The following is a 13707-nucleotide window of genomic DNA, read 5'->3' on the forward strand; positions in this document are numbered from 1 at the left end:
CTGCCGATTTCCAGACAACACAGATGGGAGTTGCTCCAAAGAACCTTTCTAAACAGGTGCACTCCCCAGCCCCGTCCCTCCCATATCCTTTTTTTCTCACTACCTCTGGTGAGCGGTAGGTTACAAGGGAGTTTAAGCATTTAACCATCATTAAAAGTAGAATTTGAAAAAATTAAAAGTTACAGGGGTTCTACCCCAATGCTTCAAAAACAAGAACAAAACCCAAGTCTCGACTATCCCTGGAACCAGACAATGAGTCCCAGTCTAGAAGACATGCAAATGTGATTGTATTATAAAGCTCCTGAGGTGGGGAGATTATTCTGAATACCCAGGAGGCTTCTAAGAAGGAATCAGGAGCCTCGGACTGGGTTGCTGTGAGGAAGGGGGCCCAGGCTGAGCGTGGGAAGTGGCCACAGCTGCACCCCAAGGGCAGCCTGTGAACCTGGAAAAGTGAGGGAGTCACTCTTCAGAGCCTGTCATAGGAGTGCAGCCCTGCCTATCCCTTGGTCTTCCTCCTTGAGAATTTATCAGGATGTGGGCCCTCAGCACTGGAGAAGATCAGCTCACATTGATGTTATAGTACGCAAGTACACACACAGACACACAGACACACAGACACATAGACACACACACACACACACACACACACACACACACACATACACACTTATACTCATGTTGCCAGTTAAAATCAAATGCCAGTAGCTTTTTCCAGAGGGAGGCAGGCACGAGACCAGGCAGGCATGGAGAGTGTCAGGGATGGACATCAGCAAGGTGAGGACTGACATCCTTGGATGCATGATCATTCCATGTTAGCCTTACATTTTAAAATCACAGAAGGCACAGGGGAAGAATTAACCCCATCAGACAGGCTTCTGCTTAACTTGTGGTTTGGTTTTGCATGTATTTTGAGCATCTGTTAGTGCTTGGGGGGTGTGAAAGCTCCAAATTATTAAACGACACTAATACTAATATCTTAGCGCTTCTGATGCTGTGATGAGACACTATGACCAAAGGGACTTGGGGAGGAAAGCGTTTCTACAGCTTACACCTCCCAAGTCACGGTCTGTTGAGGGAAGCCAAGACAGGAACTCAAACTGAGCAGGAAGCTGGAGGCAGGAGCTGGTGCAGAGGTCATGGAGGGGTCATGCCATTTACTGGCTGGTTCATCTTGCTTTTATTATAGAACCCAGAACCACCAGTCCAGGGGTGTCGCCACCCACAGTGGTCTGACCTCTCCCCTCCACTGATCAGTAATTAAGAAAATGCCCTACAGGACTGTTTACAGCCCCGTAGCCTAGAGGCATGTTCTCAGTTGAGGCTCCCTCCTCTCAGATGACTATGGCTTGTGTCAAGTTGACCAAAACTAGTCAGCACAATTGGTGAACAATAGTCATTGTGAGTGTGTATGGGTGTGGTTATTTTAACACAGAAAACCAGGAGGAACAAAAGCAAGGAATGCTTTGTTCCTCTGGGGTGGTCTGGGTGGGAGAGGTCAGAACAGGTAAGGGGTGGGCAGGTGTCAGAACGATTGACTAACCAGGTATTTGAGAAAAAAATATATTAAACAGAAGAGAAAGAAAATCTAGAGACAAAAATATTCCAGAAGCAACTTGGGCTAGGTCTTGAGGACTGAATAGGAGTTTGCAGGTGGTTTTTGGAGTAAGATATTGTAGTGGTTTGGATGAGACTGCCTCATACATTCAAATATTTGGTCCACAGATGGTGGAACTGTTCAGGAAGGATTAGGGGTGTGGCCTTGTAGGGGGCGGTGCGACACAGGAGTGGGGGTGGGGCTTTGAGGTTTCAAACATCAATGCTGTTCATTCCTCGTGTCTCTGCCTTATGCTTATTGTCTCAAGATGTGAGTTTCCAGCTACAGTGCCATGCCTGCCAGTCTGCTAGCCTGCTGCCACGTCTCATGCCCTGGTAGTCATGGACTCATCCTCTAAAATTTAAGCATTCTTCAATAACCTTTTTCTCTTATAAGTTGTCTTGACCATGGTGTTATGTCATGGCAATGGAGAAGAAAATAAGACAGAAATGGTGGGCAAGGGTGAGGAAGGAAGAGGGGAGGTGGTCTAACCTGGGACAGCGTGAGCAGAGTTGAGGAACAGGGCTGGTTCAAGGGCTACCAAAGCAGCATTTTGTTGGGCTCAGGTGTTCCCAAAAGGAACAAAATAGAGAGATGAATCGGGCTGCGTCCCAGTACTCGGGAGGAAGAGGCAGGAAGGTCTCTGTGAGTTCAAGGCCTGTCTGTTGTACATGGGGAGTTCCAGGCCAGCAAGGGGCACATAGAGAAACTTAAGAGAGGAAGAGAAAGACACAGAGACACAGGAAGACAGAGACATAGGGGGATGGAGACAGAGGTAAACAGAGCAAACGATCCAGAGATCCAGAGATCCAGAGACACAGGGAGACAGAAACACAGAGAAACAGAGTGAGAGATCCAGAGAGACAGAGACTCGGAGACACAGGGAGACAGAGACAGGCAGACAGAGACACAAAGACACAGGCAGACAGAGACAGACATACAGAGACAGAGACATGGGAACAGAGAGAAAGAGAGAGAGGGGTGGTTAAGGTTAAGGCCTGGCCTCCAGCATGGACTGAAGAGTTTGGATTCCATCCACCCTAGAGGCAGTACAATCTCAGCACAGCCTCAGCAGGGTTATGATGCAGACAGATCACCAGTCTTGTCCTGCAACTTTAGGACTTTTTGAAATGAACGAAGAATACACTCTCCGCTTTCAAAATAAATCATTTCCAAGAGAAATAAAGTAAGATCACTTTTAATTGTGTAGAGTAGCTACAGATCCTGGCATTTGAACGCAGCTACCATAACAGAAGGCGTCGGTGTCGAAAGATGGCCGAGTCTCTCTCTCTGTGGGCCATCCAGGACTAGCAAGGCAGCTCTGCCGTTACCAGGACACCAGCACTCAGCTAGGACAGAGGGGAGCCCGGATTGTGTGCAGAGAGACTGGAGCCGCACTGGACTTAAATTGTGGATCAGCAGCTTTCCTGCTGCGTGACTCTGACGCAATGCTTAACCTCCCTGTGCTTGGGTTTCATAGACTTTAAATGGGAACACTGTACCAAGCTGTGGTGCAAAGAATAACGCCCCCCGACGGGTATCTACACCCTGGTAGGTAGAATCCGTAGCAAATGGAATTTGCAGAAATGACTAAGATGTTGGAAAGGGTAGGGATGGAGCTCACCCAGGAGCGTGCTTTCTGAGCACTCACAAAGCCCTCAGCTTGATCCCTGGCACTACTTATAAACTGGGCATGGTGACACACACCTGGGATGCCAGCATGTGGAAGGTAGAGGTTGGACCATCAGAAGTTTAAAGTCATCGTCAGCTACATAGCAAGTTCAAGGCGACCTAGACTCCACAAGACCTAGTTTCGAAAAATGTTTTGTTTTTATTTGAGACAAGGTTACCATTCGTAGACCAGGCTGACCTGGAATTCACAGAGATATGCCTGCCTCTTCATCTGCACCATCGTAAGTGTTGTCTGGAAGAGAGAGAGAGAGAGAAAGAGAGAGAGAGAGAGAGAGAGAGAGAGAGAGAGAGAGAGAGAGAATCTTGAGATGGAGAGATGGGGTATTATTTTAGATTGCCTTGGTAAGCCTAACATAATCATAAGAGGCCCTTCAAGAAGAAAACTGGAAGTCAGACTACTCAGGCTTTGCTGATGGAAGTTCATGGATGTGATGATCCCAGGGAAAGCAGGTGATGTCCGCCCCAGTCTGAAGAAGGAAGCATTCCTAGCTAACACAGTTTTTAGACATCTGCCCTCCAGGCAGGCCCATTTTAAAACCACTGCACAGACCAGCAAGATGGCTCAGTGGGTAAAGGCCCTTTCCACTAAGCCCGACAGCCTGAGGCCAGTTCTCAGGATGCATACAGGTGCCTATATGCACGCACAATAAACAGACGCAATCAAAGTCATAAAAGTGCATAAGATGTAGTCCGTGTGTGTGTGTGTGTGTGTGTGTGTGTGTGGTCTACTGCAACGTATAACAAGACTCAGCCTGGGCCAGAGAAGGCTTGTCACACTCATATTCAAAGTAATGAAAAGAAGACTCATTTCTCCATATATCCAGGTAACCCGAATTTGATTACCTGAATGAATGAGGCTGTAAGGGATGCTGGGAGATGTGCTTTTCCTCCAGAGAGGCATTCCAGCTGATGATGCACTAGCTTAAGTGTTTTATGACTCAGGAAATCAGGTAGTTACCGGAGAGCTACCATGTCCAGCATTGCGACAGCCTTCCAGGGGTAACTTCCTCCTGTGTTTGCATACCTCCGCATTTCCCCACTTTTCTTTCTGGTGACATTCATTTCCTTTTGCTTCACTGTGGTGCTGGGCGTGGTTCCTTTTAGACGCTAAGCAAGTGTTCTCTGCCTGGAGCATGTCCTTGGCACCATTAGTTGTATGGAGGGTTTCTGGACACCCCGGTGTATAAAATGAGTCTTCATTCATCAGTCTTCTCTGCCCACCCCATTCATGCCTCTATGAACTGTGTTTGCGTCTGGTTCTGTGTCCACAAGTAAACCATCTATCCTTGGATTTCAAATATTGACAGTCAATAAAGCATTTTAGGAATACCAGTAGCCAAGTAGCATACTGGGACCTATGATCTTCCGGTGTGAGTGCTGTTATCGAAGGGAGATGCTCGGGGCGCTGAGTTCCAGTGAGCTCCCCCGCATTCCGTTTCAACCCCACTTGGTGGTTCCTTTCCTCCTTGCGCCATGACATCCTCACACAGGTTCTCACTCTCTCAGAGCTCCTAACGGTAGTTCTCTTTTCTTCTTCAGAGAAGAAACGTTTGCCTTTTAAATCGAGACACTGAAACTTCCCCATGTGTTCACTGTGGTACCTGTTGTAAAGAAGCCCACTTCTGTCTTGTGGCTTTTCTTCTCTGGATCCCCAGATGTCCTGTTCTAAATTTTGATGGATGGCTGTGAGGACCTCGGGTATTTCGAGCTGTTGACCCTCGGGTCAGTTCCAGTGCTTTGGAAACCTGAGAAGCCTCTCATCCTTGGATTGTCTGTTTTGCTCCGTGCATCTTCAAATAACATTTAAAAATAAGTACATGGAAGGAAGACCGCCTGTATCTTTATGTGTGGAAAAATGTCTTTCATGCATCCTTAGCTGCCTGGGTGGTGGTGGTAGGGTGGTCCACAGCAGGCTGGGGCATAGGGCACCAGCTTGCACATAGCACACAGACATGTGCCCAGGTTACCACGTGGGTCAAGGTGAAGGGGGATTCTTGTAGCTGGAAACACCACCGTCACAAGAAAAACTATTAGTATAAAGGGTCTGTCTCATCTTAGAACATGTATGTCCCTGTCTCTGTATGTGTGTTTTTACTCTTGTATTTGGGGCAAGGGGAGGTTAAAGGCTCATATTTACTTGATAGGTGCTAAGCAGAGTTTTACCTGTATATGTGCCACGAACGGTCCCAGCCGCATGCTTTTGCCACAGGGTCCATGCGAGGACAACTTTTGGGAGGCAGGTCTCTCTTCTGATGTGTGAATCCTGGGGATTGAACTCTGGTCTTTAGGCTTGGCAACAGCACCTTTATTCTCTGACCCATTTTATCAGCCTAGCCTCCAGACTTTTTTATTCTCATACTATGTCTTAGCATTGGCCACATCTTCTTGCTCCTTTATTATAACTTCTCACGTTAAGATTGCTGTCCCAGTCCTCCTATAATCTGTACATTTGGACATCCGATGCTACACTAAAGCTACAGCTGTCTTTGTAGCCATCCTATCGCTCTCTCTCTCTCTCTCTCTCTCTCTCTCTCTCTCTTTCTCTCTCTCTTATATAGCTTAGGCCGGCTATGCACCCAAAGATGATTGAACTCTTGATCTTCTTGGCTCTACTTCTGAAGGTCTAGAATTGTAAATGTGTTTACCAGAGTACTTGGCTATAGCTATGTGCTCTGTCTGTCTGTCTGTCTGTCTGTCTGTCTCTCTCTCTCTCTGAGGTACTTATGTATGTGAGTATATGTAGAGGTGGATATCTTTTTCAGTTGCCTTCCATCTTAGCATCTGAGACAGGGAATTCATCTGTTCAGCTAGATCAGCTGTCAGGAAGCCCCAGCAATATTCCCCTTTGTGTCTTCCCAGCTGGGGGGATTACAAGCACATACCGCTTTCTCTCTCTCTCTCTCTCTCTCTCTGTGTGTGTGTGTGTGTGTCCAAACTCAGGGCCTCATACTTGTGTGGCAAGAACCTTACCAACAAGCCATCTCTCATATCCCCAGTATGTATGTAGTATGTATGTATGTATGTATGTATGTATGTATGTATGTATGTTTGTTTGTTTGTATATATGTATGTAGTATGTATGTATGTATGTTTGTATGTATGTATGTATATTTGCATGTATGTGTATATATATGTATTTTTATGTGTATGGGTGTCTTGCCTGCATATATGTCTATGTTTCATGAGCTTCAGAGGCAAAGAGGTCAAAAGATGGGGCTCAGATCCCCTGGATCTGGAGTTACAGATGGTTTTGAGGCACCATGTAAGTGCTGGGATCCTCTGGAAGAGACAAATGTTCTTCAGTGCTGGGCCATCTCTCCAGGCCCCCAGCCCTCCCTTTTTTGAGACCAAGTGTCATGTAGCTCATGATGGCCTTAAATTCCCTATGGAGGTAAGAATGACGTTGAACTTCTGATTTTCCTACCTGCACTGGGATTACAACTGTCGGCCATCATTCCTGGTTTGTGCAGTGCTGGGGATTGAACTCAGTACTTCCTACATTCTCCACAGGCACTCTACCACCTAAGGATAAAACCCTGACCCTCTAGCTATGTCTTCGAATCCACACTGAAATCATAATGTAACAGTCTGAATAGTAGAACTCATGCATCTTGCACTAAAGGCTGCCCTTGTGCTGTTCTTGGGAGGGAATGTCTCTGATTGTTTACTGTGTCTATCGGAGCATCTTCTGATCGGTTACCTGACCACACAGCAGATTCTCCACTTGCCTTCTGGCTTGAGCTCCACAGAGAATCTCCTTTAAATAGCCCTTCTCTTCGCCCAGATTCTGACACACTGGAAAATACAGCGAGTGAGCAATGACAGAAGACAAGATGTCTCTGTTGTTAGCACTGTTCTAAAGCGGGAGACCTGGCTGACAGCAAGGGAGAGGGAACACTGCGGGAGAACACTCAGTCACAGGCCTGACCTGCTCTCTCCTGTACTGAGCCGTGGTCTTTTCTTCTCTCTGCCACCCACTCTGGCTGTCCTGGTGTGTCGGTCGTGTTAGGGACGTGATTTTAGGAGCTGAGAAACCTCCTGGGAGAGAGTCCTCCCACAGACCAAGCGGAAGGACACTGGGAACTTGACCTGGTGGCAAATCTTGTCATCAGAAAGGAAACGTTTCAGGGAATTGCACGTAGCCATGACAACCAAATATCATGGACTCGGGTACATATTCAGGTAGCAGAGAGCCTATATCTTATACAAATTGCCTCAAATGATGGAAAACGAGGGGGAAGTACTTGCTGTGTTTTATGTGGGGACTGTAACCTTGATATCCAACCTAGATGATGACCATGTGGGACAAGAAGGTTGTATGTAGGTCAGTTTCGATGAGGATTATAGATGCAAATATTCCAAACTATTAAAAATGCATAAGAACCAAGTTGGACTTTTTCCAAGGATTTGAGAAACTTTAACATTAGGAAACTCTCACTTTTAAGCTATGACATCAACAGAATAATAGACAAACCTGCTTCAATTCCATGTGGGGAAGAAATATTTGATAAAATTAGGCATCTGGGTATCATAGCTTAGTTCATAGAGTGTTTGCTTAATACAAAGCCCTGAACTAGACCCCCAGTATCAGTATCATATAAAACTAGGTATGGTGGAACACATCTGGAATTCCAGCACTGAGGTAAGGGCAGGAGGACCAGATATTCAAGATCATCCTTGTCTACAGAGCTACTTTAGCCACCTGGGGTACCTGAGACCCTGTCCAAAATACTTAGCTATCAAATTCATCAACCATATGACCTACTTTGAAAGGCTATGGGCAGCCGGTTGGTGGCAGTACCTCCTTAAATCCCAACATTCAGGAGGCATAAACAGAATATCTCTGAGTTTGAGGCCAGCCTGGTCTACAGATCAAGTTCTGGACAGCCAAGGCTGTACAGAGAAACCCTGTCTTGGAAAAAGAAAGAAAGAAAGAAAGAAAGAAAGAAAGAAAGAAAAGAAAAGAAAAGAAAAGAAAAGAAAAGAAAAGAAAAGAAAAGAAAAGAAAAGAAAAGAAAAGAAAAGAAAAGAAAAGTAAGGTCTGCAACATCCGGTAGGAACCCTCATTAAAATAGAGGGAGGGTATTGAGATGTGGCTCAGCAGGTAAGGGTACTCACCTTTTCCAGAGCACCTGGGTTTGATTCCCAGCCCTCACATTGTGGCTTTGGCAGTAACTCCAGTCCCAGGGCAATCTGGTGCCCTCTTCTGGTCTCTGAGGGCACCAGGCATGCAGGCGGTACACAGAGAACCAAACACTCATATTGTAAAATGATAAAAATAAAAGGTTAACATTTTCAAAATAAAAACTTCTGAGAGTGGTAACCACATACTTTTGTTTTGTTTTGTTTTGTTTTTTGTTTTTCGAGACAGGGTTTCTCCATATAGCCCTGGCTATCCTGGAACTCACTCCAGACCAGGCTGGCCTCGAACTCAGAAATCCACCTGCCTCTGCCTCTGCCTCCCATGTGCTGGGATTAAAGGCATGCACCACCACTGCCCAGCTAACCACAAACCTTTAATCCCAACACTCGGGAGGCAGAGACAGGAAGACCTGTGACTTAGAGTTCAGCCTGGCCAAGGTAGCCAGGGCTACTTTGTTTGTATAAACAAACAGACAGACAGACAGACAGACAGACAGACAGACAGAGGGTTGTGGATGTGGCTCAGTGATAGAATACTTTAGCAAGCACGAGTTCTGGATTTGGTTCTCAATACTGTAGAGGGAACCTTTGCTCAGGGATTTAAAACCACTGCCAGGGCTGTTGGCGCATGTGTGAAATCTCACCACTCAGGTGATTTAGAAGTTCAGAGATTTAGAAGTACAGGAGATTTAGAAGTTCGGGGCCATCCAGAGCTGCACAGACTGAGCTTCATGAGACCCTGCCTCAAAGAAACTAAAATAATTTATAAATAAGAATTTCAAGTCATTAAGCTGGACCTTGGAGCCTTCGAAGGATGGAACTCAGACATCCAGCCCGGCTCAGAAGGCGGACACAGCCTCACGCCTGCTGCACTCTATCGGACAGAAGAACCGTTGCGCTCCGGCCAGCTAGTTTTGAGAGGAGACTGCTCTTGTCTGGCTCGCTTCCGACTGGATTTTCTTCACTTTCTCTTTCCCTCCCTGAGGGTTAGAATTGTTCCACTCTGTCATCAGCCATCCTTGGGTCTCCTCTTCAGAGCGTGGGCCCACATGTAGAGTAGCTGGAGAATGCCTCTGAACTCTGACCATGGCTCCTGCCTCTCCTGTTAGCGTTTTTTCCAGATGTTTAGTCTCAATTAGCTTTGTCTTTTTTTTTTTTTTGTCCTGGTGACTGAACTCAAGCATTTTGATTGTTATTTTGAGACAGGACCCACTGAGTGGCCAGGCTAGCCTTGAACTTACAACCCCTCGCCCACTTCAGCCTCTGGAGCAGGTGGCATTACAGGCACATGACACCACATGGTCTTGTTTTGTTGTTTCAGACAGTCTCACTATGTAGCCCAGGCTGCCTCAGTCAACTCAAGATCTCCCTGTTTCGGCCCCCACGTGCTAGAATCACCGTTTTCCTGAAAGCCAGCCTTTAAATGCTTCCTGTCACCGTGTCTGAACTCGCACGACTCTCCCGGGTTTAGTAATTCTTTGCTCTACACACCTCCCTCCAGCTACTTCCTCTGAGCGCAGTTCCTGAAGTTCTGTTCTCTTATTCTGATGTCTTGCCAGGGCCTTAAGTCCCCAAAATATATTTTAATGACTTTTTTTTTTGTAACATAGGTCGTGTCCTAATCATCTGCATCTTCCAGTTCCCGGCAGCCTGCCTTCTGCGCGTGCAATTTGCTTATATTATTGAGGCGTTTAAAAGAACAGGCTCAAGTCTTGGCTGCCATCTCCGTCTCTGCTTTCTCCTCTCTCTCTCTCTCTTTCTCTCTCTCTCTCTCTCTTACTCTCTCTGGGTTTCCTGATTGTCTCTTCCCAGTGCCTTGAGTTGGTAGCTTAATTCATGTGTTGCCAATTCTTTGTGTTTTTTAATAAACACAGTGAAGGCTATAATTTTTCCTCCAAGTTCTACTTTAGCTTATTGTTATTCCATTTTAAGTATCTTGCAGCTTCCGTTATAATATCTGCTTTTCCCCATGCATTATTTAGAAATGAGTTTGTAAGTTACCAAACATATTGAATTTTCTTTAGCGAACATTTTAGTGTTGATTTCGAATTTTGTTATATTGGGATTAGAAAATGTGACCAAATGGTATTGATTCTTTATTTTTATGTTCCTTCATTTTGTTTGCAGTACTGGGCATTGAACCCAGAGCCTGGAACATGCTAAGTGACTATGAACAATCTTTCTGCCTCTGAACTATATCCATGGCCCCATGTTAACAATTCCATGTTCTTTAACTTCCTCTCTTTCTAAGTATCCAGTGTTGTTTGCTTAGTTGGTTTGGCTTATTTAGATGATCTCCTTGTTCAAGCTGACCTTGGACTCACCACCAACTGCATCAGTCTCCCAAAAGCTAGGAATATAGACATGAGCCTCCAAGCTGAGCTCCAAGTATCAGTAAATAATTAATAATAATAATAATAATAATAATAATAATAATAATAATAATAATTTTATGTATATATTTAATTTATTGAGTGCACAAAAAATGGGTTTTCTGCTGGGTGTGAATGCACTTGATAGATCAAACACCTTCCTTACAGAACTCAAACCTTTGCATTTCCTACTACACTACCAAAATGCTACTTGACACACCAGTGGTTTAGGCTTTTTTTTTCTTTTTCTTTTATGTGCATTGATGTTTTGCTTGCATGTCTGTCAGTGCGAGGGTGTCAGATCCCTTGGAACTGGAGTTGCAGACAGTTGTGAGCTGCCATGTGGGTGCTGGGAACTGAACCTAGGCCCCTTGGAAGAGCAGATGGTGCTCTTCACCACCGAACCATCTCTCCAGCCCTTGGCCCATCCACTTTGAGAACGCCCGACTGACATTTCCACTTTGGAGAGTCCTGACCGTCTCCTTGTGGTTCTGCCAGATCTGCGTCCTAAGTCTCAGCAGCCAGATTAGCACTGCCAGGAACACACCAGGCTTCTTGGCAGGTGTTTCCCAGTGTGAGTCTGTGGCTCAGGCTATGCGTTAGACGATTGCTACCAATGGCCTGAAAAGAAATGGTGATTTAAATGGAATAGTGATATATTTCCTGGGACTGCAGAGACGGCTTAGCTGTTGAGAGACCCTAGCATGAGGACTGGATCCCAGCACCCATGGTCAAAGCTGAGTGTGTCCCTGTGCAGGCCAGTAACCATAGCACAGAAGGAGGCAGAGTCAGAACACTGGCTGGTGCCTGCAGCTCCCAGCCTAGTGAAAATATATGAGCTCCAGGTTCATGGAGAGATCGTGACTCAAAGAAACAAGGTGGACAGTGATACAGCATGATACACGGGGTCTTCTGGGTGCTGTATGTATATCTACATACACTCACATGTACACATACACACAACCCACACATGTACACATACATACAATGCACACAAAACATACACACATGTACATATACATACAACATACAGAGTACACATGTACATGTACACACAACATGTACACACAAAACATGCACACACATGTACAAATACATACAACACACACACATATATACCTACACCTCTCCACATACACACAACACACACATGTACACATACACCTCTCCCTATATACACACACATGCACACATAATACACACATACAAACACACATACAACACACATACCTACACCTCTCCCCATACACACACAATACACACAGGTACACAAACACCTCTCCCCATATACACATACATACAAACACATATATAACACATACACATGTATACATACACCTCTCCCTCATATACACATACATACATACACAACACACAAATAAACAAACACAACACACACATGTACACATATACCTCTCCCCCATACACACCACTTACTACATACAAATACACACACAAAACACACATGTACACATATACCTCTCCCCATATACATACACACATACACACACAACACACACTTACAAACACACACACCACACACACATATACCTCTCTCCATACGCACTCACACTCACACACACACACAAACACACATACACACATGCACGCACGCACGCACGCACAAACACACGCACACACAGACTTTATTTCTTGTTCTATTTACTAGTCCACAGACACAGTCCCCTGCCCTCCAGCTTCCTGTGAGAAGTGAGGTTTAGAGCGGGGAGCTCAGCAGGAAGTGAGCAGGAAGACAGAGGGATTGTGAGATGTTGCTTCCCCAGCTCCTGGAGCAGGTGACCTCTACTGGCATTGCCCTTTCAGAGTCTCGGTGACCTCCTGTTCCCTCTGCCCCTCAGCTCCAAACTAAGTGGCTTCTGTTAGTCTCAGAACCCTGCATCCCTATTGCAACTCCGACACCCTGCTTTGTTGAGATGTTTTGAAATAAATTCTGCCCAGATTCTCCTAATTAGACCTCACCATCTGTTTCCTGCTGAGGCTGAGTGATACAGGCTGGTGTGACGTTTCTAAAAGTCCCCAGCTTTGAATGACTTTGGGCAAATGTGTCGTTCCTGACAACCTGGACGTGGGCCTCACCGCTCTCTGCTCCAACCCCGAAGCTCATCATTGTCTCAGCCTGATCCCAAGGCATCTGAGGCTGACCTCCAGCTTAGAGCACCCACCACACCCAGGTCTCCAGAGCTCCATCTAGCAATGAGGAAAAGAACTGCTCAAAGCCCATCCCTGTGTCCATCAGGACCAATGCCCTGCAATGACCACTGTTCTGCTGGCCTGGAATGTCTCTTACTTCTCCAGAGCCTGGTGACTTAACTTTGTCACAAGATGATGTAGGTGAGTCTCTGCAGCTTCGCAGGCTCCAGAGTAAGCCTGGCCTCTCAGCGACTTGATCCATCTCTGTTCTCATTCTTCACTGTTATGGTTGGTTAGCCCAGGCTAGCCTGAAACGCATTCTATGGTAAAAGATGGCCTTGAACTCCTGATCCCCCTGTTCCTACCTCTTGAGCACCAGGACTACAAGAGTATCACCATACTGGGCTTGGCTTTCCTTCTTTGGGTCCCCTCATCCTTCAGTAGAGCCCCAGTCTAGGGTCACTCCCATGCAGGGACAGCAGAAATGCTGTTCCAACCCTGTTGACTGGGAACATGGAGTGAGACGTGTGCCCCAGGGGATCCAGAACAGCCGGAGCTACAGCATGGGCCCGCCTGGGCCTGAAAGGTTTTCTGGGGACCCGCAGGGGACAGGAATGAGGACACTGAACAGAAGCAGAACAGGACAGTGCCATAGGAAAAAGAGCCCTCGGGATCAAACATGGACCCTCTCCTGGTCAGACTGAGGTACAACAGAGGGGGGTCTTGGCAGTGTTCTTCCTCCAGTGCCCACACAGG

This window comes from Apodemus sylvaticus, chromosome 3 (genome assembly GCF_947179515.1).
Source record: "Apodemus sylvaticus chromosome 3, mApoSyl1.1, whole genome shotgun sequence".
NCBI lineage: Eukaryota > Metazoa > Chordata > Mammalia > Rodentia > Muridae > Apodemus > Apodemus sylvaticus.